At 46.9% G+C, this 27491-nt stretch overlaps 16 non-coding genes and 1 pseudogene across 16 annotated transcripts; all 17 read left to right on the plus strand.

Moving 5' to 3' along the window:
• Positions 1-208: 208 nt before the first annotated feature.
• On the plus strand, positions 209-399 carry LOC142282922 (U2 spliceosomal RNA). The gene has a single exon (XR_012744702.1). It is a non-coding gene; the product is annotated as a U2 spliceosomal RNA (small nuclear RNA).
• A 1387-nt stretch (positions 400-1786) lies between these two features.
• Positions 1787-1977, plus strand: LOC142282923 (U2 spliceosomal RNA). Its single transcript, XR_012744703.1, has one exon. It is a non-coding gene; the product is annotated as a U2 spliceosomal RNA (small nuclear RNA).
• Positions 1978-4166: 2189 nt separating this feature from the next.
• Positions 4167-4359, plus strand: LOC142282891 (U2 spliceosomal RNA). Its single transcript, XR_012744680.1, has one exon. It is a non-coding gene; the product is annotated as a U2 spliceosomal RNA (small nuclear RNA).
• A 1387-nt stretch (positions 4360-5746) lies between these two features.
• On the plus strand, positions 5747-5937 carry LOC142282924 (U2 spliceosomal RNA). The gene has a single exon (XR_012744704.1). It is a non-coding gene; the product is annotated as a U2 spliceosomal RNA (small nuclear RNA).
• A 1387-nt stretch (positions 5938-7324) lies between these two features.
• On the plus strand, positions 7325-7515 carry LOC142282926 (U2 spliceosomal RNA). The gene has a single exon (XR_012744706.1). It is a non-coding gene; the product is annotated as a U2 spliceosomal RNA (small nuclear RNA).
• A 1387-nt stretch (positions 7516-8902) lies between these two features.
• Positions 8903-9093, plus strand: LOC142282927 (U2 spliceosomal RNA). The gene has a single exon (XR_012744707.1). It is a non-coding gene; the product is annotated as a U2 spliceosomal RNA (small nuclear RNA).
• A 2189-nt stretch (positions 9094-11282) lies between these two features.
• LOC142282892 (U2 spliceosomal RNA) lies at positions 11283-11475 on the plus strand. Its single transcript, XR_012744681.1, has one exon. It is a non-coding gene; the product is annotated as a U2 spliceosomal RNA (small nuclear RNA).
• A 1387-nt stretch (positions 11476-12862) lies between these two features.
• On the plus strand, positions 12863-13053 carry LOC142282928 (U2 spliceosomal RNA). The gene has a single exon (XR_012744708.1). It is a non-coding gene; the product is annotated as a U2 spliceosomal RNA (small nuclear RNA).
• Positions 13054-14440: 1387 nt separating this feature from the next.
• Positions 14441-14631, plus strand: LOC142282929 (U2 spliceosomal RNA). The gene has a single exon (XR_012744709.1). It is a non-coding gene; the product is annotated as a U2 spliceosomal RNA (small nuclear RNA).
• Positions 14632-16018: 1387 nt separating this feature from the next.
• On the plus strand, positions 16019-16209 carry LOC142282930 (U2 spliceosomal RNA). Its single transcript, XR_012744710.1, has one exon. It is a non-coding gene; the product is annotated as a U2 spliceosomal RNA (small nuclear RNA).
• Positions 16210-17596: 1387 nt separating this feature from the next.
• Positions 17597-17787, plus strand: LOC142282931 (U2 spliceosomal RNA). The gene has a single exon (XR_012744711.1). It is a non-coding gene; the product is annotated as a U2 spliceosomal RNA (small nuclear RNA).
• Positions 17788-19174: 1387 nt separating this feature from the next.
• Positions 19175-19365, plus strand: LOC142282933 (U2 spliceosomal RNA). The gene has a single exon (XR_012744712.1). It is a non-coding gene; the product is annotated as a U2 spliceosomal RNA (small nuclear RNA).
• Positions 19366-20752: 1387 nt separating this feature from the next.
• On the plus strand, positions 20753-20879 carry LOC142282905 (U2 spliceosomal RNA; annotated as a pseudogene).
• A 642-nt stretch (positions 20880-21521) lies between these two features.
• On the plus strand, positions 21522-21717 carry LOC142282901 (U2 spliceosomal RNA). Its single transcript, XR_012744690.1, has one exon. It is a non-coding gene; the product is annotated as a U2 spliceosomal RNA (small nuclear RNA).
• Positions 21718-23104: 1387 nt separating this feature from the next.
• Positions 23105-23295, plus strand: LOC142282888 (U2 spliceosomal RNA). Its single transcript, XR_012744679.1, has one exon. It is a non-coding gene; the product is annotated as a U2 spliceosomal RNA (small nuclear RNA).
• Positions 23296-24682: 1387 nt separating this feature from the next.
• Positions 24683-24873, plus strand: LOC142282934 (U2 spliceosomal RNA). The gene has a single exon (XR_012744713.1). It is a non-coding gene; the product is annotated as a U2 spliceosomal RNA (small nuclear RNA).
• A 1387-nt stretch (positions 24874-26260) lies between these two features.
• Positions 26261-26451, plus strand: LOC142282935 (U2 spliceosomal RNA). The gene has a single exon (XR_012744714.1). It is a non-coding gene; the product is annotated as a U2 spliceosomal RNA (small nuclear RNA).
• The last annotated feature ends 1040 nt before the right edge of the window (positions 26452-27491 follow it).

The following is a 27491-nucleotide window of genomic DNA, read 5'->3' on the forward strand; positions in this document are numbered from 1 at the left end:
AGGAGTTATTCAGATTCATTGCAGTGGGCGGCGGCTGCAAAACGCACCATTCTTCTTGTTTTTGCTCTGCAAAGCAGCCTTTTCAAGGGTTGGCTTGGGTGACAAAATGTCTTGTGTAGGCGTGGGTTTGTCTCCCTCTCGCTCTCTCTCCCTAAGATGTGTCCGGCATAGGCCAGGGTGCCACTCGAGGCCCAAACCAATTCTGGTTATCGCTTCTCGGCCTTTTGGCTAAGATCAAGTGTAGTATCTGTTCTTATCAGTTTAATATCTGATACGTCCCCTATCTGGGGACCATATATTAAATGGATTTTTAGAACAGGGAGATGGAAAAAGAGCTTGCTCTGTCCACTCCACGCATTGACCTGGTATTGCAGTACCTCCAGGAACGGTGCACCCCTTCTTAACCCAGTTTCCAAAAGCAGAACTCAATTCACCTGATTCATATTAGCCCGATTTAATGAATTGGAAGAAAGCATACGTCTTCATATGCACCTCAATTTGGCCCATTCACTTTTCACACTTCCTCCTTTTGTTTTTTATCTTTCACACTTTTGACTTTCTTTATTCATCCAAATAGCAAACTCATCACCACTCAACCTGACCAACTCGGCTATGTCCCCGTGCTGCAGTTCTCTGTCTTATCTAGATCATTTGCAATTGAATGGAATAGATCCCTTTTGGACAAAGTGGATTCACCTGCTGCTGCAGTGACCACAGGTGTGATAAGATCTAGAATTGGCATCTGGTGCGATCTCTCCGCTTCCACTCCAAAGAAAGTTACCTGTTTATTCCTATCATGCATTGGTTTTTGGGGTTTTCTTTGAGTAATGATGATCTCTTTAGTAGTCTGTTGGCGCCCTCTCCTGGAGGAATAGTTTGCTTGCTCTTGGACATTCTAAAAGAGAGGTCATGATAGACATTGAGCTTCTGAGCTCAATTGGGGACAGTCATGGGTGATGAATGTTTGCAACCTACTGCGAAGCCTCATACCGCAATATAAGGAACGTCAAATACTAAGAAAGGGCGGCCTATGAAAGAATTACTACTTTCAATAAGTACACTTAAACGGCTAATTGGGAATAGAAAAACTGTAAAAAGCCCTCTGAGAAAGCCCCCCTCTAGCCTTTGATAGTAAGCTTTTCTGTAGTCTGCCTGTTGATGTATTTTCCGTTTGAACTGTGCACAACATGAAGAGACGGAACACTGGCGGCTTGTCACAATGCCCCCCGATGACATCACAATAGCGCTGCTGCCTAGAAAACAAGCTGCGCAGAAGAAGTTGTTCTTTGGGTGGGAGGGTGGGCTAGTGGAAGGAGGGGGCAATCTCTTTTTTTCCCGGGTGGTAGGGGGATGACAGGAGAAGGGAAGCGGGTGGTGAGAAAGGTACAGAGGGCAGGGTTTGGGGGCTGGGAAGGAAAGGGAAAAGATTAGGGTTTGGGGATGATGAAAGGGCTTTCTACGGGTAAGGATGGCAAAGGGTGGCAGTGACGGAAAGTCAGGCAACCTGTCCTGTCCGTCTTTTTGTATCGTGAATTGGAAAGACTGCAAGGGGGAGGGGAGTTGCTTGCGCCCTAAAGGAGGAGTTATTCAGATTCATTGCAGTGGGCGGCGGCTGCAAAACGCACCATTCTTCTTGTTTTTGCTCTGCAAAGCAGCCTTTTCAAGGGTTGGCTTGGGTGACAAAATGTCTTGTGTAGGCGTGGGTTTGTCTCCCTCTCGCTCTCTCTCCCTAAGATGTGTCCGGCATAGGCCAGGGTGCCACTCGAGGCCCAAACCAATTCTGGTTATCGCTTCTCGGCCTTTTGGCTAAGATCAAGTGTAGTATCTGTTCTTATCAGTTTAATATCTGATACGTCCCCTATCTGGGGACCATATATTAAATGGATTTTTAGAACAGGGAGATGGAAAAAGAGCTTGCTCTGTCCACTCCACGCATTGACCTGGTATTGCAGTACCTCCAGGAACGGTGCACCCCTTCTTAACCCAGTTTCCAAAAGCAGAACTCAATTCACCTGATTCATATTAGCCCGATTTAATGAATTGGAAGAAAGCATACGTCTTCATATGCACCTCAATTTGGCCCATTCACTTTTCACACTTCCTCCTTTTGTTTTTTATCTTTCACACTTTTGACTTTCTTTATTCATCCAAATAGCAAACTCATCACCACTCAACCTGACCAACTCGGCTATGTCCCCGTGCTGCAGTTCTCTGTCTTATCTAGATCATTTGCAATTGAATGGAATAGATCCCTTTTGGACAAAGTGGATTCACCTGCTGCTGCAGTGACCACAGGTGTGATAAGATCTAGAATTGGCATCTGGTGCGATCTCTCCGCTTCCACTCCAAAGAAAGTTACCTGTTTATTCCTATCATGCATTGGTTTTTGGGGTTTTCTTTGAGTAATGATGATCTCTTTAGTAGTCTGTTGGCGCCCTCTCCTGGAGGAATAGTTTGCTTGCTCTTGGACATTCTAAAAGAGAGGTCATGATAGACATTGAGCTTCTGAGCTCAATTGGGGACAGTCATGGGTGATGAATGTTTGCAACCTACTGCGAAGCCTCATACCGCAATATAAGGAACGTCAAATACTAAGAAAGGGCGGCCTATGAAAGAATTACTACTTTCAATAAGTACACTTAAACGGCTAATTGGGAATAGAAAAACTGTAAAAAGCCCTCTGAGAAAGCCCCCCTCTAACCTTTGATAGTAAGCTTTTCTGTAGTCTGCCTGTTGATGTATTTTCCGTTTGAACTGTGCACAACATGAAGAGACGGAACACTGGCGGCTTGTCACAATGCCCCCCGATGACATCACAATAGCGCTGCTGCCTAGAAAACAAGCTGCGCAGAAGAAGTTGTTCTTTGGGTGGGAGGGTGGGCTAGTGGAAGGAGGGGGCAATCTCTTTTTTTCCCGGGTGGTAGGGGGATGACAGGAGAAGGGAAGCGGGTGGTGAGAAAGGTACAGAGGGCAGGGTTTGGGGGCTGGGAAGGAAAGGGAAAAGATTAGGGTTTGGGGATGATGAAAGGGCTTTCTACGGGTAAGGATGGCAAAGGGTGGCAGTGACGGAAAGTCAGGCAACCTGTCCTGTCCGTCTTTTTGTATCGTGAATTGGAAAGACTGCAAGGGGGAGGGGAGTTGCTTGCGCCCTAAAGGAGGAGTTATTCATATTCATTGCAGTGGGCGGCGGCTGCAAAACGCACCATTCTTCTTGTTTTTGCTCTGCAAAGCAGCCTTTTCAAGGGTTGGCTTGGGTGACAAAATGTCTTGTGTAGGCGTGGGTTTGTCTCCCTCTCGCTCTCTCTCCCTAAGATGTGTCCGGCATAGGCCAGGGTGCCACTCGAGGCCCAAACCAATTCTGGTTATCGCTTCTCGGCCTTTTGGCTAAGATCATGTGTAGTGTTGTTCGAAGAGGTGGTTTAAGCTCCAGGCCACCTTAGTACAATGATACACTGCACACTGGAAGGTTGCGCTTGCTAGTACTCTGGGTGGATAGTATATTCATCTAGAGGAAAACATGGCCCTACCAGGATCAAGGCTATTAGACTGAGTAAGGGTGGGGGGCTATAGTACAACGTGCCCCAGGACTGACGACCCTGGAGTGAGTCTGAGCTTGCTGGCTTGGGACCCCGGCAAGCCTTGGGCTCTGTAGCACACCGTACCTTGCCTTTTCATACTTTTTGAGCATATTACCCTATCCCGGCCTTCTGGCTAGGAAGGGAAATTTTTATAATCCCGGTCGGAGGTCTGGTCAGCTTTGGGCTGAGAAACTAACACCCGGTTGGAGGTCCGGGTCAGCTTCGGCTGAGAAACCAACACCCGGTTGGAGGTCTGGGTCAGCTTCGGCTGAGAAACCAACACCCGGTTGGAGGTCCGGTTAGCCTTGGGCTGAGAAACCAACACCGGTTGACGGTCCGGGCAGTTTCGGCTGCGAAACCAATAACTAGTAGCTCTCTACTCCACTTGGGTAAGATGCCTGGGTGGACGCTGGGAGCAACGACAAGGCTCAACCAGGCTTCGGCTTGGGGGAGCACCGAAGATCCCTGACCCTTGCTGTGGCCTTCTGGCTCGGAGGGACGGGGTTGATTTTTGGGGACCCTCTCCTCACGGTGGGGTCCACACGAATCCTAGCCTTTGCACTGTTTTTGGTGTGACTTCGGTCATGCATTTTTTGTGGTGCTTTGGAAAGCTTCATTAAATCAAAAATCTGTTCTTATCAGTTTAATATCTGATACGTCCCCTATCTGGGGACCATATATTAAATGGATTTTTAGAACAGGGAGATGGAAAAAGAGCTTGCTCTGTCCACTCCACGCATTGACCTGGTATTGCAGTACCTCCAGGAACGGTGCACCCCTTCTTAACCCAGTTTCCAAAAGCAGAACTCAATTCACCTGATTCATATTAGCCCGATTTAATGAATTGGAAGAAAGCATACGTCTTCATATGCACCTCAATTTGGCCCATTCACTTTTCACACTTCCTCCTTTTGTTTTTTATCTTTCACACTTTTGACTTTCTTTATTCATCCAAATAGCAAACTCATCACCACTCAACCTGACCAACTCGGCTATGTCCCCGTGCTGCAGTTCTCTGTCTTATCTAGATCATTTGCAATTGAATGGAATAGATCCCTTTTGGACAAAGTGGATTCACCTGCTGCTGCAGTGACCACAGGTGTGATAAGATCTAGAATTGGCATCTGGTGCGATCTCTCCGCTTCCACTCCAAAGAAAGTTACCTGTTTATTCCTATCATGCATTGGTTTTTGGGGTTTTCTTTGAGTAATGATGATCTCTTTAGTAGTCTGTTGGCGCCCTCTCCTGGAGGAATAGTTTGCTTGCTCTTGGACATTCTAAAAGAGAGGTCATGATAGACATTGAGCTTCTGAGCTCAATTGGGGACAGTCATGGGTGATGAATGTTTGCAACCTACTGCGAAGCCTCATACCGCAATATAAGGAACGTCAAATACTAAGAAAGGGCGGCCTATGAAAGAATTACTACTTTCAATAAGTACACTTAAACGGCTAATTGGGAATAGAAAAACTGTAAAAAGCCCTCTGAGAAAGCCCCCCTCTAACCTTTGATAGTAAGCTTTTCTGTAGTCTGCCTGTTGATGTATTTTCCGTTTGAACTGTGCACAACATGAAGAGACGGAACACTGGCGGCTTGTCACAATGCCCCCCGATGACATCACAATAGCGCTGCTGCCTAGAAAACAAGCTGCGCAGAAGAAGTTGTTCTTTGGGTGGGAGGGTGGGCTAGTGGAAGGAGGGGGCAATCTCTTTTTTTCCCGGGTGGTAGGGGGATGACAGGAGAAGGGAAGCGGGTGGTGAGAAAGGTACAGAGGGCAGGGTTTGGGGGCTGGGAAGGAAAGGGAAAAGATTAGGGTTTGGGGATGATGAAAGGGCTTTCTACGGGTAAGGATGGCAAAGGGTGGCAGTGACGGAAAGTCAGGCAACCTGTCCTGTCCATCTTTTTGTATCGTGAATTGGAAAGACTGCAAGGGGGAGGGGAGTTGCTTGCGCCCTAAAGGAGGAGTTATTCAGATTCATTGCAGTGGGCGGCGGCTGCAAAACGCACCATTCTTCTTGTTTTTGCTCTGCAAAGCAGCCTTTTCAAGGGTTGGCTTGGGTGACAAAATGTCTTGTGTAGGCGTGGGTTTGTCTCCCTCTCGCTCTCTCTCCCTAAGATGTGTCCGGCATAGGCCAGGGTGCCACTCGAGGCCCAAACCAATTCTGGTTATCGCTTCTCGGCCTTTTGGCTAAGATCAAGTGTAGTATCTGTTCTTATCAGTTTAATATCTGATACGTCCCCTATCTGGGGACCATATATTAAATGGATTTTTAGAACAGGGAGATGGAAAAAGAGCTTGCTCTGTCCACTCCACGCATTGACCTGGTATTGCAGTACCTCCAGGAACGGTGCACCCCTTCTTAACCCAGTTTCCAAAAGCAGAACTCAATTCACCTGATTCATATTAGCCCGATTTAATGAATTGGAAGAAAGCATACGTCTTCATATGCACCTCAATTTGGCCCATTCACTTTTCACACTTCCTCCTTTTGTTTTTTATCTTTCACACTTTTGACTTTCTTTATTCATCCAAATAGCAAACTCATCACCACTCAACCTGACCAACTCGGCTATGTCCCCGTGCTGCAGTTCTCTGTCTTATCTAGATCATTTGCAATTGAATGGAATAGATCCCTTTTGGACAAAGTGGATTCACCTGCTGCTGCAGTGACCACAGGTGTGATAAGATCTAGAATTGGCATCTGGTGCGATCTCTCCGCTTCCACTCCAAAGAAAGTTACCTGTTTATTCCTATCATGCATTGGTTTTTGGGGTTTTCTTTGAGTAATGATGATCTCTTTAGTAGTCTGTTGGCGCCCTCTCCTGGAGGAATAGTTTGCTTGCTCTTGGACATTCTAAAAGAGAGGTCATGATAGACATTGAGCTTCTGAGCTCAATTGGGGACAGTCATGGGTGATGAATGTTTACAACCTACTGCGAAGCCTCATACCGCAATATAAGGAACGTCAAATACTAAGAAAGGGCGGCCTATGAAAGAATTACTACTTTCAATAAGTACACTTAAACGGCTAATTGGGAATAGAAAAACTGTAAAAAGCCCTCTGAGAAAGCCCCCCTCTAACCTTTGATAGTAAGCTTTTCTGTAGTCTGCCTGTTGATGTATTTTCCGTTTGAACTGTGCACAACATGAAGAGACGGAACACTGGCGGCTTGTCACAATGCCCCCCGATGACATCACAATAGCGCTGCTGCCTAGAAAACAAGCTGCGCAGAAGAAGTTGTTCTTTGGGTGGGAGGGTGGGCTAGTGGAAGGAGGGGGCAATCTCTTTTTTTCCCGGGTGGTAGGGGGATGACAGGAGAAGGGAAGCGGGTGGTGAGAAAGGTACAGAGGGCAGGGTTTGGGGGCTGGGAAATAAAGGGAAAAGATTAGGGTTTGGGGATGATGAAAGGGCTTTCTACGGGTAAGGATGGCAAAGGGTGGCAGTGACGGAAAGTCAGGCAACCTGTCCTGTCCGTCTTTTTGTATCGTGAATTGGAAAGACTGCAAGGGGGAGGGGAGTTGCTTGCGCCCTAAAGGAGGAGTTATTCAGATTCATTGCAGTGGGCGGCGGCTGCAAAACGCACCATTCTTCTTGTTTTTGCTCTGCAAAGCAGCCTTTTCAAGGGTTGGCTTGGGTGACAAAATGTCTTGTGTAGGCGTGGGTTTGTCTCCCTCTCGCTCTCTCTCCCTAAGATGTGTCCGGCATAGGCCAGGGTGCCACTCGAGGCCCAAACCAATTCTGGTTATCGCTTCTCGGCCTTTTGGCTAAGATCAAGTGTAGTATCTGTTCTTATCAGTTTAATATCTGATACGTCCCCTATCTGGGGACCATATATTAAATGGATTTTTAGAACAGGGAGATGGAAAAAGAGCTTGCTCTGTCCACTCCACGCATTGACCTGGTATTGCAGTACCTCCAGGAACGGTGCACCCCTTCTTAACCCAGTTTCCAAAAGCAGAACTCAATTCACCTGATTCATATTAGCCCGATTTAATGAATTGGAAGAAAGCATACGTCTTCATATGCACCTCAATTTGGCCCATTCACTTTTCACACTTCCTCCTTTTGTTTTTTATCTTTCACACTTTTGACTTTCTTTATTCATCCAAATAGCAAACTCATCACCACTCAACCTGACCAACTCGGCTATGTCCCCGTGCTGCAGTTCTCTGTCTTATCTAGATCATTTGCAATTGAATGGAATAGATCCCTTTTGGACAAAGTGGATTCACCTGCTGCTGCAGTGACCACAGGTGTGATAAGATCTAGAATTGGCATCTGGTGCGATCTCTCCGCTTCCACTCCAAAGAAAGTTACCTGTTTATTCCTATCATGCATTGGTTTTTGGGGTTTTCTTTGAGTAATGATGATCTCTTTAGTAGTCTGTTGGCGCCCTCTCCTGGAGGAATAGTTTGCTTGCTCTTGGACATTCTAAAAGAGAGGTCATGATAGACATTGAGCTTCTGAGCTCAATTGGGGACAGTCATGGGTGATGAATGTTTGCAACCTACTGCGAAGCCTCATACCGCAATATAAGGAACGTCAAATACTAAGAAAGGGCGGCCTATGAAAGAATTACTACTTTCAATAAGTACACTTAAACGGCTAATTGGGAATAGAAAAACTGTAAAAAGCCCTCTGAGAAAGCCCCCCTCTAACCTTTGATAGTAAGCTTTTCTGTAGTCTGCCTGTTGATGTATTTTCCGTTTGAACTGTGCACAACATGAAGAGACGGAACACTGGCGGCTTGTCACAATGCCCCCCGATGACATCACAATAGCGCTGCTGCCTAGAAAACAAGCTGCGCAGAAGAAGTTGTTCTTTGGGTGGGAGGGTGGGCTAGTGGAAGGAGGGGGCAATCTCTTTTTTTCCCGGGTGGTAGGGGGATGACAGGAGAAGGGAAGCGGGTGGTGAGAAAGGTACAGAGGGCAGGGTTTGGGGTCTGGGAAGGAAAGGGAAAAGATTAGGGTTTGGGGATGATGAAAGGGCTTTCTACGGGTAAGGATGGCAAAGGGTGGCAGTGACGGAAAGTCAGGCAACCTGTCCTGTCCGTCTTTTTGTATCGTGAATTGGAAAGACTGCAAGGGGGAGGGGAGTTGCTTGCGCCCTAAAGGAGGAGTTATTCAGATTCATTGCAGTGGGCGGCGGCTGCAAAACGCACCATTCTTCTTGTTTTTGCTCTGCAAAGCAGCCTTTTCAAGGGTTGGCTTGGGTGACAAAATGTCTTGTGTAGGCGTGGGTTTGTCTCCCTCTCGCTCTCTCTCCCTAAGATGTGTCCGGCATAGGCCAGGGTGCCACTCGAGGCCCAAACCAATTCTGGTTATCGCTTCTCGGCCTTTTGGCTAAGATCAAGTGTAGTATCTGTTCTTATCAGTTTAATATCTGATACGTCCCCTATCTGGGGACCATATATTAAATGGATTTTTAGAACAGGGAGATGGAAAAAGAGCTTGCTCTGTCCACTCCACGCATTGACCTGGTATTGCAGTACCTCCAGGAACGGTGCACCCCTTCTTAACCCAGTTTCCAAAAGCAGAACTCAATTCACCTGATTCATATTAGCCCGATTTAATGAATTGGAAGAAAGCATACGTCTTCATATGCACCTCAATTTGGCCCATTCACTTTTCACACTTCCTCCTTTTGTTTTTTATCTTTCACACTTTTGACTTTCTTTATTCATCCAAATAGCAAACTCATCACCACTCAACCTGACCAACTCGGCTATGTCCCCGTGCTGCAGTTCTCTGTCTTATCTAGATCATTTGCAATTGAATGGAATAGATCCCTTTTGGACAAAGTGGATTCACCTGCTGCTGCAGTGACCACAGGTGTGATAAGATCTAGAATTGGCATCTGGTGCGATCTCTCCGCTTCCACTCCAAAGAAAGTTACCTGTTTATTCCTATCATGCATTGGTTTTTGGGGTTTTCTTTGAGTAATGATGATCTCTTTAGTAGTCTGTTGGCGCCCTCTCCTGGAGGAATAGTTTGCTTGCTCTTGGACATTCTAAAAGAGAGGTCATGATAGACATTGAGCTTCTGAGCTCAATTGGGGACAGTCATGGGTGATGAATGTTTGCAACCTACTGCGAAGCCTCATACCGCAATATAAGGAACGTCAAATACTAAGAAAGGGCGGCCTATGAAAGAATTACTACTTTCAATAAGTACACTTAAACGGCTAATTGGGAATAGAAAAACTGTAAAAAGCCCTCTGAGAAAGCCCCCCTCTAACCTTTGATAGTAAGCTTTTCTGTAGTCTGCCTGTTGATGTATTTTCCGTTTGAACTGTGCACAACATGAAGAGACGGAACACTGGCGGCTTGTCACAATGCCCCCCGATGACATCACAATAGCGCTGCTGCCTAGAAAACAAGCTGCGCAGAAGAAGTTGTTCTTTGGGTGGGAGGGTGGGCTAGTGGAAGGAGGGGGCAATCTCTTTTTTTCCCGGGTGGTAGGGGGATGACAGGAGAAGGGAAGCGGGTGGTGAGAAAGGTACAGAGGGCAGGGTTTGGGGGCTGGGAAGGAAAGGGAAAAGATTAGGGTTTGGGGATGATGAAAGGGCTTTCTACGGGTAAGGATGGCAAAGGGTGGCAGTGACGGAAAGTCAGGCAACCTGTCCTGTCCGTCTTTTTGTATCGTGAATTGGAAAGACTGCAAGGGGGAGGGGAGTTGCTTGCGCCCTAAAGGAGGAGTTATTCAGATTCATTGCAGTGGGCGGCGGCTGCAAAACGCACCATTCTTCTTGTTTTTGCTCTGCAAAGCAGCCTTTTCAAGGGTTGGCTTGGGTGACAAAATGTCTTGTGTAGGCGTGGGTTTGTCTCCCTCTCGCTCTCTCTCCCTAAGATGTGTCCGGCATAGGCCAGGGTGCCACTCGAGGCCCAAACCAATTCTGGTTATCGCTTCTCGGCCTTTTGGCTAAGATCATGTGTAGTGTTGTTCGAAGAGGTGGTTTAAGCTCCAGGCCACCTTAGTACAATGATACACTGCACACTGGAAGGTTGCGCTTGCTAGTACTCTGGGTGGATAGTATATTCATCTAGAGGAAAACATGGCCCTACCAGGATCAAGGCTATTAGACTGAGTAAGGGTGGGGGGCTATAGTACAACGTGCCCCAGGACTGACGACCCTGGAGTGAGTCTGAGCTTGCTGGCTTGGGACCCCGGCAAGCCTTGGGCTCTGTAGCACACCGTACCTTGCCTTTTCATACTTTTTGAGCATATTACCCTATCCCGGCCTTCTGGCTAGGAAGGGAAATTTTTATAATCCCGGTCGGAGGTCTGGTCAGCTTTGGGCTGAGAAACTAACACCCGGTTGGAGGTCCGGGTCAGCTTCGGCTGAGAAACCAACACCCGGTTGGAGGTCTGGGTCAGCTTCGGCTGAGAAACCAACACCCGGTTGGAGGTCCGGTTAGCCTTGGGCTGAGAAACCAACACCGGTTGACGGTCCGGGCAGTTTCGGCTGCGAAACCAATAACTAGTAGCTCTCTACTCCACTTGGGTAAGATGCCTGGGTGGACGCTGGGAGCAACGACAAGGCTCAACCAGGCTTCGGCTTGGGGGAGCACCGAAGATCCCTGACCCTTGCTGTGGCCTTCTGGCTCGGAGGGACGGGGTTGATTTTTGGGGACCCTCTCCTCACGGTGGGGTCCACACGAATCCTAGCCTTTGCACTGTTTTTGGTGTGACTTCGGTCATGCATTTTTTGTGGTGCTTTGGAAAGCTTCATTAAATCAAAAATCTGTTCTTATCAGTTTAATATCTGATACGTCCCCTATCTGGGGACCATATATTAAATGGATTTTTAGAACAGGGAGATGGAAAAAGAGCTTGCTCTGTCCACTCCACGCATTGACCTGGTATTGCAGTACCTCCAGGAACGGTGCACCCCTTCTTAACCCAGTTTCCAAAAGCAGAACTCAATTCACCTGATTCATATTAGCCCGATTTAATGAATTGGAAGAAAGCATACGTCTTCATATGCACCTCAATTTGGCCCATTCACTTTTCACACTTCCTCCTTTTGTTTTTTATCTTTCACACTTTTGACTTTCTTTATTCATCCAAATAGCAAACTCATCACCACTCAACCTGACCAACTCGGCTATGTCCCCGTGCTGCAGTTCTCTGTCTTATCTAGATCATTTGCAATTGAATGGAATAGATCCCTTTTGGACAAAGTGGATTCACCTGCTGCTGCAGTGACCACAGGTGTGATAAGATCTAGAATTGGCATCTGGTGCGATCTCTCCGCTTCCACTCCAAAGAAAGTTACCTGTTTATTCCTATCATGCATTGGTTTTTGGGGTTTTCTTTGAGTAATGATGATCTCTTTAGTAGTCTGTTGGCGCCCTCTCCTGGAGGAATAGTTTGCTTGCTCTTGGACATTCTAAAAGAGAGGTCATGATAGACATTGAGCTTCTGAGCTCAATTGGGGACAGTCATGGGTGATGAATGTTTGCAACCTACTGCGAAGCCTCATACCGCAATATAAGGAACGTCAAATACTAAGAAAGGGCGGCCTATGAAAGAATTACTACTTTCAATAAGTACACTTAAACGGCTAATTGGGAATAGAAAAACTGTAAAAAGCCCTCTGAGAAAGCCCCCCTCTAACCTTTGATAGTAAGCTTTTCTGTAGTCTGCCTGTTGATGTATTTTCCGTTTGAACTGTGCACAACATGAAGAGACGGAACACTGGCGGCTTGTCACAATGCCCCCCGATGACATCACAATAGCGCTGCTGCCTAGAAAACAAGCTGCGCAGAAGAAGTTGTTCTTTGGGTGGGAGGGTGGGCTAGTGGAAGGAGGGGGCAATCTCTTTTTTTCCCGGGTGGTAGGGGGATGACAGGAGAAGGGAAGCGGGTGGTGAGAAAGGTACAGAGGGCAGGGTTTGGGGGCTGGGAAGGAAAGGGAAAAGATTAGGGTTTGGGGATGATGAAAGGGCTTTCTACGGGTAAGGATGGCAAAGGGTGGCAGTGACGGAAAGTCAGGCAACCTGTCCTGTCCGTCTTTTTGTATCGTGAATTGGAAAGACTGCAAGGGGGAGGGGAGTTGCTTGCGCCCTAAAGGAGGAGTTATTCAGATTCATTGCAGTGGGCGGCGGCTGCAAAACGCACCATTCTTCTTGTTTTTGCTCTGCAAAGCAGCCTTTTCAAGGGTTGGCTTGGGTGACAAAATGTCTTGTGTAGGCGTGGGTTTGTCTCCCTCTCGCTCTCTCTCCCTAAGATGTGTCCGGCATAGGCCAGGGTGCCACTCGAGGCCCAAACCAATTCTGGTTATCGCTTCTCGGCCTTTTGGCTAAGATCAAGTGTAGTATCTGTTCTTATCAGTTTAATATCTGATACGTCCCCTATCTGGGGACCATATATTAAATGGATTTTTAGAACAGGGAGATGGAAAAAGAGCTTGCTCTGTCCACTCCACGCATTGACCTGGTATTGCAGTACCTCCAGGAACGGTGCACCCCTTCTTAACCCAGTTTCCAAAAGCAGAACTCAATTCACCTGATTCATATTAGCCCGATTTAATGAATTGGAAGAAAGCATACGTCTTCATATGCACCTCAATTTGGCCCATTCACTTTTCACACTTCCTCCTTTTGTTTTTTATCTTTCACACTTTTGACTTTCTTTATTCATCCAAATAGCAAACTCATCACCACTCAACCTGACCAACTCGGCTATGTCCCCGTGCTGCAGTTCTCTGTCTTATCTAGATCATTTGCAATTGAATGGAATAGATCCCTTTTGGACAAAGTGGATTCACCTGCTGCTGCAGTGACCACAGGTGTGATAAGATCTAGAATTGGCATCTGGTGCGATCTCTCCGCTTCCACTCCAAAGAAAGTTACCTGTTTATTCCTATCATGCATTGGTTTTTGGGGTTTTCTTTGAGTAATGATGATCTCTTTAGTAGTCTGTTGGCGCCCTCTCCTGGAGGAATAGTTTGCTTGCTCTTGGACATTCTAAAAGAGAGGTCATGATAGACATTGAGCTTCTGAGCTCAATTGGGGACAGTCATGGGTGATGAATGTTTGCAACCTACTGCGAAGCCTCATACCGCAATATAAGGAACGTCAAATACTAAGAAAGGGCGGCCTATGAAAGAATTACTACTTTCAATAAGTACACTTAAACGGCTAATTGGGAATAGAAAAACTGTAAAAAGCCCTCTGAGAAAGCCCCCCTCTAACCTTTGATAGTAAGCTTTTCTGTAGTCTGCCTGTTGATGTATTTTCCGTTTGAACTGTGCACAACATGAAGAGACGGAACACTGGCGGCTTGTCACAATGCCCCCCGATGACATCACAATAGCGCTGCTGCCTAGAAAACAAGCTGCGCAGAAGAAGTTGTTCTTTGGGTGGGAGGGTGGGCTAGTGGAAGGAGGGGGCAATCTCTTTTTTTCCCGGGTGGTAGGGGGATGACAGGAGAAGGGAAGCGGGTGGTGAGAAAGGTACAGAGGGCAGGGTTTGGGGGCTGGGAAGGAAAGGGAAAAGATTAGGGTTTGGGGATGATGAAAGGGCTTTCTACGGGTAAAGATGGCAAAGGGTGGCAGTGACGGAAAGTCAGGCAACCTGTCCTGTCCGTCTTTTTGTATCGTGAATTGGAAAGACTGCAAGGGGGAGGGGAGTTGCTTGCGCCCTAAAGGAGGAGTTATTCAGATTCATTGCAGTGGGCGGCGGCTGCAAAACGCACCATTCTTCTTGTTTTTGCTCTGCAAAGCAGCCTTTTCAAGGGTTGGCTTGGGTGACAAAATGTCTTGTGTAGGCGTGGGTTTGTCTCCCTCTCGCTCTCTCTCCCTAAGATGTGTCCGGCATAGGCCAGGGTGCCACTCGAGGCCCAAACCAATTCTGGTTATCGCTTCTCGGCCTTTTGGCTAAGATCAAGTGTAGTATCTGTTCTTATCAGTTTAATATCTGATACGTCCCCTATCTGGGGACCATATATTAAATGGATTTTTAGAACAGGGAGATGGAAAAAGAGCTTGCTCTGTCCACTCCACGCATTGACCTGGTATTGCAGTACCTCCAGGAACGGTGCACCCCTTCTTAACCCAGTTTCCAAAAGCAGAACTCAATTCACCTGATTCATATTAGCCCGATTTAATGAATTGGAAGAAAGCATACGTCTTCATATGCACCTCAATTTGGCCCATTCACTTTTCACACTTCCTCCTTTTGTTTTTTATCTTTCACACTTTTGACTTTCTTTATTCATCCAAATAGCAAACTCATCACCACTCAACCTGACCAACTCGGCTATGTCCCCGTGCTGCAGTTCTCTGTCTTATCTAGATCATTTGCAATTGAATGGAATAGATCCCTTTTGGACAAAGTGGATTCACCTGCTGCTGCAGTGACCACAGGTGTGATAAGATCTAGAATTGGCATCTGGTGCGATCTCTCCGCTTCCACTCCAAAGAAAGTTACCTGTTTATTCCTATCATGCATTGGTTTTTGGGGTTTTCTTTGAGTAATGATGATCTCTTTAGTAGTCTGTTGGCGCCCTCTCCTGGAGGAATAGTTTGCTTGCTCTTGGACATTCTAAAAGAGAGGTCATGATAGACATTGAGCTTCTGAGCTCAATTGGGGACAGTCATGGGTGATGAATGTTTGCAACCTACTGCGAAGCCTCATACCGCAATATAAGGAACGTCAAATACTAAGAAAGGGCGGCCTATGAAAGAATTACTACTTTCAATAAGTACACTTAAACGGCTAATTGGGAATAGAAAAACTGTAAAAAGCCCTCTGAGAAAGCCCCCCTCTAACCTTTGATAGTAAGCTTTTCTGTAGTCTGCCTGTTGATGTATTTTCCGTTTGAACTGTGCACAACATGAAGAGACGGAACACTGGCGGCTTGTCACAATGCCCCCCGATGACATCACAATAGCGCTGCTGCCTAGAAAACAAGCTGCGCAGAAGAAGTTGTTCTTTGGGTGGGAGGGTGGGCTAGTGGAAGGAGGGGGCAATCTCTTTTTTTCCCGGGTGGTAGGGGGATGACAGGAGAAGGGAAGCGGGTGGTGAGAAAGGTACAGAGGGCAGGGTTTGGGGGCTGGGAAGGAAAGGGAAAAGATTAGGGTTTGGGGATGATGAAAGGGCTTTCTACGGGTAAGGATGGCAAAGGGTGGCAGTGACGGAAAGTCAGGCAACCTGTCCTGTCCGTCTTTTTGTATCGTGAATTGGAAAGACTGCAAGGGGGAGGGGAGTTGCTTGCGCCCTAAAGGAGGAGTTATTCAGATTCATTGCAGTGGGCGGCGGCTGCAAAACGCACCATTCTTCTTGTTTTTGCTCTGCAAAGCAGCCTTTTCAAGGGTTGGCTTGGGTGACAAAATGTCTTGTGTAGGCGTGGGTTTGTCTCCCTCTCGCTCTCTCTCCCTAAGATGTGTCCGGCATAGGCCAGGGTGCCACTCGAGGCCCAAACCAATTCTGGTTATCGCTTCTCGGCCTTTTGGCTAAGATCAAGTGTAGTATCTGTTCTTATCAGTTTAATATCTGATACGTCCCCTATCTGGGGACCATATATTAAATGGATTTTTAGAACAGGGAGATGGAAAAAGAGCTTGCTCTGTCCACTCCACGCATTGACCTGGTATTGCAGTACCTCCAGGAACGGTGCACCCCTTCTTAACCCAGTTTCCAAAAGCAGAACTCAATTCACCTGATTCATATTAGCCCGATTTAATGAATTGGAAGAAAGCATACGTCTTCATATGCACCTCAATTTGGCCCATTCACTTTTCACACTTCCTCCTTTTGTTTTTTATCTTTCACACTTTTGACTTTCTTTATTCATCCAAATAGCAAACTCATCACCACTCAACCTGACCAACTCGGCTATGTCCCCGTGCTGCAGTTCTCTGTCTTATCTAGATCATTTGCAATTGAATGGAATAGATCCCTTTTGGACAAAGTGGATTCACCTGCTGCTGCAGTGACCACAGGTGTGATAAGATCTAGAATTGGCATCTGGTGCGATCTCTCCGCTTCCACTCCAAAGAAAGTTACCTGTTTATTCCTATCATGCATTGGTTTTTGGGGTTTTCTTTGAGTAATGATGATCTCTTTAGTAGTCTGTTGGCGCCCTCTCCTGGAGGAATAGTTTGCTTGCTCTTGGACATTCTAAAAGAGAGGTCATGATAGACATTGAGCTTCTGAGCTCAATTGGGGACAGTCATGGGTGATGAATGTTTGCAACCTACTGCGAAGCCTCATACCGCAATATAAGGAACGTCAAATACTAAGAAAGGGCGGCCTATGAAAGAATTACTACTTTCAATAAGTACACTTAAACGGCTAATTGGGAATAGAAAAACTGTAAAAAGCCCTCTGAGAAAGCCCCCCTCTAACCTTTGATAGTAAGCTTTTCTGTAGTCTGCCTGTTGATGTATTTTCCGTTTGAACTGTGCACAACATGAAGAGACGGAACACTGGCGGCTTGTCACAATGCCCCCCGATGACATCACAATAGCGCTGCTGCCTAGAAAACAAGCTGCGCAGAAGAAGTTGTTCTTTGGGTGGGAGGGTGGGCTAGTGGAAGGAGGGGGCAATCTCTTTTTTTCCCGGGTGGTAGGGGGATGACAGGAGAAGGGAAGCGGGTGGTGAGAAAGGTACAGAGGGCAGGGTTTGGGGGCTGGGAAGGAAAGGGAAAAGATTAGGGTTTGGGGATGATGAAAGCGCTTTCTACGGGTAAGGATGGCAAAGGGTGGCAGTGACGGAAAGTCAGGCAACCTGTCCTGTCCGTCTTTTTGTATCGTGAATTGGAAAGACTGCAAGGGGGAGGGGAGTTGCTTGCGCCCTAAAGGAGGAGTTATTCAGATTCATTGCAGTGGGCGGCGGCTGCAAAACGCACCATTCTTCTTGTTTTTGCTCTGCAAAGCAGCCTTTTCAAGGGTTGGCTTGGGTGACAAAATGTCTTGTGTAGGCGTGGGTTTGTCTCCCTCTCGCTCTCTCTCCCTAAGATGTGTCCGGCATAGGCCAGGGTGCCACTCGAGGCCCAAACCAATTCTGGTTATCGCTTCTCGGCCTTTTGGCTAAGATCAAGTGTAGTATCTGTTCTTATCAGTTTAATATCTGATACGTCCCCTATCTGGGGACCATATATTAAATGGATTTTTAGAACAGGGAGATGGAAAAAGAGCTTGCTCTGTCCACTCCACGCATTGACCTGGTATTGCAGTACCTCCAGGAACGGTGCACCCCTTCTTAACCCAGTTTCCAAAAGCAGAACTCAATTCACCTGATTCATATTAGCCCGATTTAATGAATTGGAAGAAAGCATACGTCTTCATATGCACCTCAATTTGGCCCATTCACTTTTCACACTTCCTCCTTTTGTTTTTTATCTTTCACACTTTTGACTTTCTTTATTCATCCAAATAGCAAACTCATCACCACTCAACCTGACCAACTCGGCTATGTCCCCGTGCTGCAGTTCTCTGTCTTATCTAGATCATTTGCAATTGAATGGAATAGATCCCTTTTGGACAAAGTGGATTCACCTGCTGCTGCAGTGACCACAGGTGTGATAAGATCTAGAATTGGCATCTGGTGCGATCTCTCCGCTTCCACTCCAAAGAAAGTTACCTGTTTATTCCTATCATGCATTGGTTTTTGGGGTTTTCTTTGAGTAATGATGATCTCTTTAGTAGTCTGTTGGCGCCCTCTCCTGGAGGAATAGTTTGCTTGCTCTTGGACATTCTAAAAGAGAGGTCATGATAGACATTGAGCTTCTGAGCTCAATTGGGGACAGTCATGGGTGATGAATGTTTGCAACCTACTGCGAAGCCTCATACCGCAATATAAGGAACGTCAAATACTAAGAAAGGGCGGCCTATGAAAGAATTACTACTTTCAATAAGTACACTTAAACGGCTAATTGGGAATAGAAAAACTGTAAAAAGCCCTCTGAGAAAGCCCCCCTCTAACCTTTGATAGTAAGCTTTTCTGTAGTCTGCCTGTTGATGTATTTTCCGTTTGAACTGTGCACAACATGAAGAGACGGAACACTGGCGGCTTGTCACAATGCCCCCCGATGACATCACAATAGCGCTGCTGCCTAGAAAACAAGCTGCGCAGAAGAAGTTGTTCTTTGGGTGGGAGGGTGGGCTAGTGGAAGGAGGGGGCAATCTCTTTTTTTCCCGGGTGGTAGGGGGATGACAGGAGAAGGGAAGCGGGTGGTGAGAAAGGTACAGAGGGCAGGGTTTGGGGGCTGGGAAGGAAAGGGAAAAGATTAGGGTTTGGGGATGATGAAAGGGCTTTCTACGGGTAAGGATGGCAAAGGGTGGCAGTGACGGAAAGTCAGGCAACCTGTCCTGTCCGTCTTTTTGTATCGTGAATTGGAAAGACTGCAAGGGGGAGGGGAGTTGCTTGCGCCCTAAAGGAGGAGTTATTCAGATTCATTGCAGTGGGCGGCGGCTGCAAAACGCACCATTCTTCTTGTTTTTGCTCTGCAAAGCAGCCTTTTCAAGGGTTGGCTTGGGTGACAAAATGTCTTGTGTAGGCGTGGGTTTGTCTCCCTCTCGCTCTCTCTCCCTAAGATGTGTCCGGCATAGGCCAGGGTGCCACTCGAGGCCCAAACCAATTCTGGTTATCGCTTCTCGGCCTTTTGGCTAAGATCAAGTGTAGTATCTGTTCTTATCAGTTTAATATCTGATACGTCCCCTATCTGGGGACCATATATTAAATGGATTTTTAGAACAGGGAGATGGAAAAAGAGCTTGCTCTGTCCACTCCACGCATTGACCTGGTATTGCAGTACCTCCAGGAACGGTGCACCCCTTCTTAACCCAGTTTCCAAAAGCAGAACTCAATTCACCTGATTCATATTAGCCCGATTTAATGAATTGGAAGAAAGCATACGTCTTCATATGCACCTCAATTTGGCCCATTCACTTTTCACACTTCCTCCTTTTGTTTTTTATCTTTCACACTTTTGACTTTCTTTATTCATCCAAATAGCAAACTCATCACCACTCAACCTGACCAACTCGGCTATGTCCCCGTGCTGCAGTTCTCTGTCTTATCTAGATCATTTGCAATTGAATGGAATAGATCCCTTTTGGACAAAGTGGATTCACCTGCTGCTGCAGTGACCACAGGTGTGATAAGATCTAGAATTGGCATCTGGTGCGATCTCTCCGCTTCCACTCCAAAGAAAGTTACCTGTTTATTCCTATCATGCATTGGTTTTTGGGGTTTTCTTTGAGTAATGATGATCTCTTTAGTAGTCTGTTGGCGCCCTCTCCTGGAGGAATAGTTTGCTTGCTCTTGGACATTCTAAAAGAGAGGTCATGATAGACATTGAGCTTCTGAGCTCAATTGGGGACAGTCATGGGTGATGAATGTTTGCAACCTACTGCGAAGCCTCATACCGCAATATAAGGAACGTCAAATACTAAGAAAGGGCGGCCTATGAAAGAATTACTACTTTCAATAAGTACACTTAAACGGCTAATTGGGAATAGAAAAACTGTAAAAAGCCCTCTGAGAAAGCCCCCCTCTAACCTTTGATAGTAAGCTTTTCTGTAGTCTGCCTGTTGATGTATTTTCCGTTTGAACTGTGCACAACATGAAGAGACGGAACACTGGCGGCTTGTCACAATGCCCCCCGATGACATCACAATAGCGCTGCTGCCTAGAAAACAAGCTGCGCAGAAGAAGTTGTTCTTTGGGTGGGAGGGTGGGCTAGTGGAAGGAGGGGGCAATCTCTTTTTTTCCCGGGTGGTAGGGGGATGACAGGAGAAGGGAAGCGGGTGGTGAGAAAGGTACAGAGGGCAGGGTTTGGGGGCTGGGAAGGAAAGGGAAAAGATTAGGGTTTGGGGATGATGAAAGGGCTTTCTACGGGTAAGGATGGCAAAGGGTGGCAGTGACGGAAAGTCAGGCAACCTGTCCTGTCCGTCTTTTTGTATCGTGAATTGGAAAGACTGCAAGGGGGAGGGGAGTTGCTTGCGCCCTAAAGGAGGAGTTATTCAGATTCATTGCAGTGGGCGGCGGCTGCAAAACGCACCATTCTTCTTGTTTTTGCTCTGCAAAGCAGCCTTTTCAAGGGTTGGCTTGGGTGACAAAATGTCTTGTGTAGGCGTGGGTTTGTCTCCCTCTCGCTCTCTCTCCCTAAGATGTGTCCGGCATAGGCCAGGGTGCCACTCGAGGCCCAAACCAATTCTGGTTATCGCTTCTCGGCCTTTTGGCTAAGATCAAGTGTAGTATCTGTGAGGCTCGGCAGATGCAATGCACACTGGAAGGTTGCGCTTGCTAGTACTCTTGATGTATAGTATATTCATCTAGAGGAAAACATGGCCCTACCAGGATCGAGGCTATTAGACTGAGTAAGTGTGGGGGCTATGGTGCAATGTGCCCCAGGACTGACGACCCTGGAGTGAGTCTGAGCTTGCTGGCTTGGGACCCCGGCGAGCCTTGGGCTCTGTAGCACACCGTACCTTGCCCTTTCATACTTTCTGAGCATATTGCTCTATCCCGGCCTTCTGGCTAGGAAGGGAAATTTTTATAATCATGGTCGGAGGTCCGTTCAGCTTTGGGCTGAGAAACCAACACCCGTTTGGAGGTCCGGGTCAGCTTCGGCTGAGAAACCAACACCCGGTTGGAGGTCTGGGTCAGCTTCGGCTGAGAAACCAACACCCGGTTGGAGGTCCGGGTCAGCTTCAGCTGAGAAACCAACACCGGTTGACGGTCCGGGCAGTTTCGGCTGCGAAACCAACAACTAGTAGCTCTCTACTCCACTTGGGTAAGATGCCTGGGTGGACGCTGGGAGCAACGACAAGGCTCAACCAGGCTTCGGCTTGGGGGAGCACCGAAGATCCCTGACCCTTGCTGTGGCCTTCTGGCTCGGAGGGACGGGGTTGATTTTTGGGGACCCTCTCCTCACGGAGGGGTCCACACGAATCCTAGCCTTTGCACTGTTTTTGGTGTGACTTCGGTCATGCATTTTTTGCGGTGCTTTGGAAAGCTTCATTAAATCAAAATCTGTTCTTAGCAGTTTAATATCTGATACGTCCCCTATCTGGGGACCATATATTAAATGGATTTTTAGAACAGGGAGATGGAAAAAGAGCTTGCTCTGTCCACTCCACGCATTGACCTGGTATTGCAGTACCTCCAGGAACGGTGCACCCCTTCTTAACCCAGTTTCCAAAAGCAGAACTCAATTCACCTGATTCATATTAGCCCGATTTAATGAATTGGAAGAAAGCATACGTCTTCATATGCACCTCAATTTGGCCCATTCACTTTTCACACTTCCTCCTTTTGTTTTTTATCTTTCACACTTTTGACTTTCTTTATTCATCCAAATAGCAAACTCATCACCACTCAACCTGACCAACTCGGCTATGTCCCCGTGCTGCAGTTCTCTGTCTTATCTAGATCATTTGCAATTGAATGGAATAGATCCCTTTTGGACAAAGTGGATTCACCTGCTGCTGCAGTGACCACAGGTGTGATAAGATCTAGAATTGGCATCTGGTGCGATCTCTCCGCTTCCACTCCAAAGAAAGTTACCTGTTTATTCCTATCATGCATTGGTTTTTGGGGTTTTCTTTGAGTAATGATGATCTCTTTAGTAGTCTGTTGGCGCCCTCTCCTGGAGGAATAGTTTGCTTGCTCTTGGACATTCTAAAAGAGAGGTCATGATAGACATTGAGCTTCTGAGCTCAATTGGGGACAGTCATGGGTGATGAATGTTTGCAACCTACTGCGAAGCCTCATACCGCAATATAAGGAACGTCAAATACTAAGAAAGGGCGGCCTATGAAAGAATTACTACTTTCAATAAGTACACTTAAACGGCTAATTGGGAATAGAAAAACTGTAAAAAGCCCTCTGAGAAAGCCCCCCTCTAACCTTTGATAGTAAGCTTTTCTGTAGTCTGCCTGTTGATGTATTTTCCGTTTGAACTGTGCACAACATGAAGAGACGGAACACTGGCGGCTTGTCACAATGCCCCCCGATGACATCACAATAGCGCTGCTGCCTAGAAAACAAGCTGCGCAGAAGAAGTTGTTCTTTGGGTGGGAGGGTGGGCTAGTGGAAGGAGGGGGCAATCTCTTTTTTTCCCGGGTGGTAGGGGGATGACAGGAGAAGGGAAGCGGGTGGTGAGAAAGGTACAGAGGGCAGGGTTTGGGGGCTGGGAAGGAAAGGGAAAAGATTAGGGTTTGGGGATGATGAAAGGGCTTTCTACGGGTAAGGATGGCAAAGGGTGGCAGTGACGGAAAGTCAGGCAACCTGTCCTGTCCGTCTTTTTGTATCGTGAATTGGAAAGACTGCAAGGGGGAGGGGAGTTGCTTGCGCCCTAAAGGAGGAGTTATTCAGATTCATTGCAGTGGGCGGCGGCTGCAAAACGCACCATTCTTCTTGTTTTTGCTCTGCAAAGCAGCCTTTTCAAGGGTTGGCTTGGGTGACAAAATGTCTTGTGTAGGCGTGGGTTTGTCTCCCTCTCGCTCTCTCTCCCTAAGATGTGTCCGGCATAGGCCAGGGTGCCACTCGAGGCCCAAACCAATTCTGGTTATCGCTTCTCGGCCTTTTGGCAAAGATCAAGTGTAGTATCTGTTCTTATCAGTTTAATATCTGATACGTCCCCTATCTGGGGACCATATATTAAATGGATTTTTAGAACAGGGAGATGGAAAAAGAGCTTGCTCTGTCCACTCCACGCATTGACCTGGTATTGCAGTACCTCCAGGAACGGTGCACCCCTTCTTAACCCAGTTTCCAAAAGCAGAACTCAATTCACCTGATTCATATTAGCCCGATTTAATGAATTGGAAGAAAGCATACGTCTTCATATGCACCTCAATTTGGCCCATTCACTTTTCACACTTCCTCCTTTTGTTTTTTATCTTTCACACTTTTGACTTTCTTTATTCATCCAAATAGCAAACTCATCACCACTCAACCTGACCAACTCGGCTATGTCCCCGTGCTGCAGTTCTCTGTCTTATCTAGATCATTTGCAATTGAATGGAATAGATCCCTTTTGGACAAAGTGGATTCACCTGCTGCTGCAGTGACCACAGGTGTGATAAGATCTAGAATTGGCATCTGGTGCGATCTCTCCGCTTCCACTCCAAAGAAAGTTACCTGTTTATTCCTATCATGCATTGGTTTTTGGGGTTTTCTTTGAGTAATGATGATCTCTTTAGTAGTCTGTTGGCGCCCTCTCCTGGAGGAATAGTTTGCTTGCTCTTGGACATTCTAAAAGAGAGGTCATGATAGACATTGAGCTTCTGAGCTCAATTGGGGACAGTCATGGGTGATGAATGTTTGCAACCTACTGCGAAGCCTCATACCGCAATATAAGGAACGTCAAATACTAAGAAAGGGCGGCCTATGAAAGAATTACTACTTTCAATAAGTACACTTAAACGGCTAATTGGGAATAGAAAAACTGTAAAAAGCCCTCTGAGAAAGCCCCCCTCTAACCTTTGATAGTAAGCTTTTCTGTAGTCTGCCTGTTGATGTATTTTCCGTTTGAACTGTGCACAACATGAAGAGACGGAACACTGGCGGCTTGTCACAATGCCCCCCGATGACATCACAATAGCGCTGCTGCCTAGAAAACAAGCTGCGCAGAAGAAGTTGTTCTTTGGGTGGGAGGGTGGGCTAGTGGAAGGAGGGGGCAATCTCTTTTTTTCCCGGGTGGTAGGGGGATGACAGGAGAAGGGAAGCGGGTGGTGAGAAAGGTACAGAGGTCAGGGTTTGGGGGCTGGGAAGGAAAGGGAAAAGATTAGGGTTTGGGGATGATGAAAGGGCTTTCTACGGGTAAGGATGGCAAAGGGTGGCAGTGACGGAAAGTCAGGCAACCTGTCCTGTCCGTCTTTTTGTATCGTGAATTGGAAAGACTGCAAGGGGGAGGGGAGTTGCTTGCGCCCTAAAGGAGGAGTTATTCAGATTCATTGCAGTGGGCGGCGGCTGCAAAACGCACCATTCTTCTTGTTTTTGCTCTGCAAAGCAGCCTTTTCAAGGGTTGGCTTGGGTGACAAAATGTCTTGTGTAGGCGTGGGTTTGTCTCCCTCTCGCTCTCTCTCCCTAAGATGTGTCCGGCATAGGCCAGGGTGCCACTCGAGGCCCAAACCAATTCTGGTTATCGCTTCTCGGCCTTTTGGCTAAGATCAAGTGTAGTATCTGTTCTTATCAGTTTAATATCTGATACGTCCCCTATCTGGGGACCATATATTAAATGGATTTTTAGAACAGGGAGATGGAAAAAGAGCTTGCTCTGTCCACTCCACGCATTGACCTGGTATTGCAGTACCTCCAGGAACGGTGCACCCCTTCTTAACCCAGTTTCCAAAAGCAGAACTCAATTCACCTGATTCATATTAGCCCGATTTAATGAATTGGAAGAAAGCATACGTCTTCATATGCACCTCAATTTGGCCCATTCACTTTTCACACTTCCTCCTTTTGTTTTTTATCTTTCACACTTTTGACTTTCTTTATTCATCCAAATAGCAAACTCATCACCACTCAACCTGACCAACTCGGCTATGTCCCCGTGCTGCAGTTCTCTGTCTTATCTAGATCATTTGCAATTGAATGGAATAGATCCCTTTTGGACAAAGTGGATTCACCTGCTGCTGCAGTGACCACAGGTGTGATAAGATCTAGAATTGGCATCTGGTGCGATCTCTCCGCTTCCACTCCAAAGAAAGTTACCTGTTTATTCCTATCATGCATTGGTTTTTGGGGTTTTCTTTGAGTAATGATGATCTCTTTAGTAGTCTGTTGGCGCCCTCTCCTGGAGGAATAGTTTGCTTGCTCTTGGACATTCTAAAAGAGAGGTCATGATAGACATTGAGCTTCTGAGCTCAATTGGGGACAGTCATGGGTGATGAATGTTTGCAACCTACTGCGAAGCCTCATACCGCAATATAAGGAACGTCAAATACTAAGAAAGGGCGGCCTATGAAAGAATTACTACTTTCAATAAGTACACTTAAACGGCTAATTGGGAATAGAAAAACTGTAAAAAGCCCTCTGAGAAAGCCCCCCTCTAACCTTTGATAGTAAGCTTTTCTGTAGTCTGCCTGTTGATGTATTTTCCGTTTGAACTGTGCACAACATGAAGAGACGGAACACTGGCGGCTTGTCACAATGCCCCCCGATGACATCACAATAGCGCTGCTGCCTAGAAAACAAGCTGCGCAGAAGAAGTTGTTCTTTGGGTGGGAGGGTGGGCTAGTGGAAGGAGGGGGCAATCTCTTTTTTTCCCGGGTGGTAGGGGGATGACAGGAGAAGGGAAGCGGGTGGTGAGAAAGGTACAGAGGGCAGGGTTTGGGGGCTGGGAAGGAAAGGGAAAAGATTAGGGTTTGGGGATGATGAAAGGGCTTTCTACGGGTAAGGATGGCAAAGGGTGGCAGTGACGGAAAGTCAGGCAACCTGTCCTGTCCGTCTTTTTGTATCGTGAATTGGAAAGACTGCAAGGGGGAGGGGAGTTGCTTGCGCCCTAAAGGAGGAGTTATTCAGATTCATTGCAGTGGGCGGCGGCTGCAAAACGCACCATTCTTCTTGTTTTTGCTCTGCAAAGCAGCCTTTTCAAGGGTTGGCTTGGGTGACAAAATGTCTTGTGTAGGCGTGGGTTTGTCTCCCTCTCGCTCTCTCTCCCTAAGATGTGTCCGGCATAGGCCAGGGTGCCACTCGAGGCCCAAACCAATTCTGGTTATCGCTTCTCGGCCTTTTGGCTAAGATCAAGTGTAGTATCTGTTCTTATCAGTTTAATATCTGATACGTCCCCTATCTGGGGACCATATATTAAATGGATTTTTAGAACAGGGAGATGGAAAAAGAGCTTGCTCTGTCCACTCCACGCATTGACCTGGTATTGCAGTACCTCCAGGAACGGTGCACCCCTTCTTAACCCAGTTTCCAAAAGCAGAACTCAATTCACCTGATTCATATTAGCCCGATTTAATGAATTGGAAGAAAGCATACGTCTTCATATGCACCTCAATTTGGCCCATTCACTTTTCACACTTCCTCCTTTTGTTTTTTATCTTTCACACTTTTGACTTTCTTTATTCATCCAAATAGCAAACTCATCACCACTCAACCTGACCAACTCGGCTATGTCCCCGTGCTGCAGTTCTCTGTCTTATCTAGATCATTTGCAATTGAATGGAATAGATCCCTTTTGGACAAAGTGGATTCACCTGCTGCTGCAGTGACCACAGGTGTGATAAGATCTAGAATTGGCATCTGGTGCGATCTCTCCGCTTCCACTCCAAAGAAAGTTACCTGTTTATTCCTATCATGCATTGGTTTTTGGGGTTTTCTTTGAGTAATGATGATCTCTTTAGTAGTCTGTTGGCGCCCTCTCCTGGAGGAATAGTTTGCTTGCTCTTGGACATTCTAAAAGAGAGGTCATGATAGACATTGAGCTTCTGAGCTCAATTGGGGACAGTCATGGGTGATGAATGTTTGCAACCTACTGCGAAGCCTCATACCGCAATATAAGGAACGTCAAATACTAAGAAAGGGCGGCCTATGAAAGAATTACTACTTTCAATAAGTACACTTAAACGGCTAATTGGGAATAGAAAAACTGTAAAAAGCCCTCTGAGAAAGCCCCCCTCTAACCTTTGATAGTAAGCTTTTCTGTAGTCTGCCTGTTGATGTATTTTCCGTTTGAACTGTGCACAACATGAAGAGACGGAACACTGGCGGCTTGTCACAATGCCCCCCGATGACATCACAATAGCGCTGCTGCCTAGAAAACAAGCTGCGCAGAAGAAGTTGTTCTTTGGGTGGGAGGGTGGGCTAGTGGAAGGAGGGGGCAATCTCTTTTTTTCCCGGGTGGTAGGGGGATGACAGGAGAAGGGAAGCGGGTGGTGAGAAAGGTACAGAGGGCAGGGTTTGGGGGCTGGGAAGGAAAGGGAAAAGATTAGGGTTTGGG

This window comes from Anomaloglossus baeobatrachus, unplaced genomic scaffold (genome assembly GCF_048569485.1).
Source record: "Anomaloglossus baeobatrachus isolate aAnoBae1 unplaced genomic scaffold, aAnoBae1.hap1 Scaffold_523, whole genome shotgun sequence".
Lineage (NCBI taxonomy): Eukaryota > Metazoa > Chordata > Amphibia > Anura > Aromobatidae > Anomaloglossus > Anomaloglossus baeobatrachus.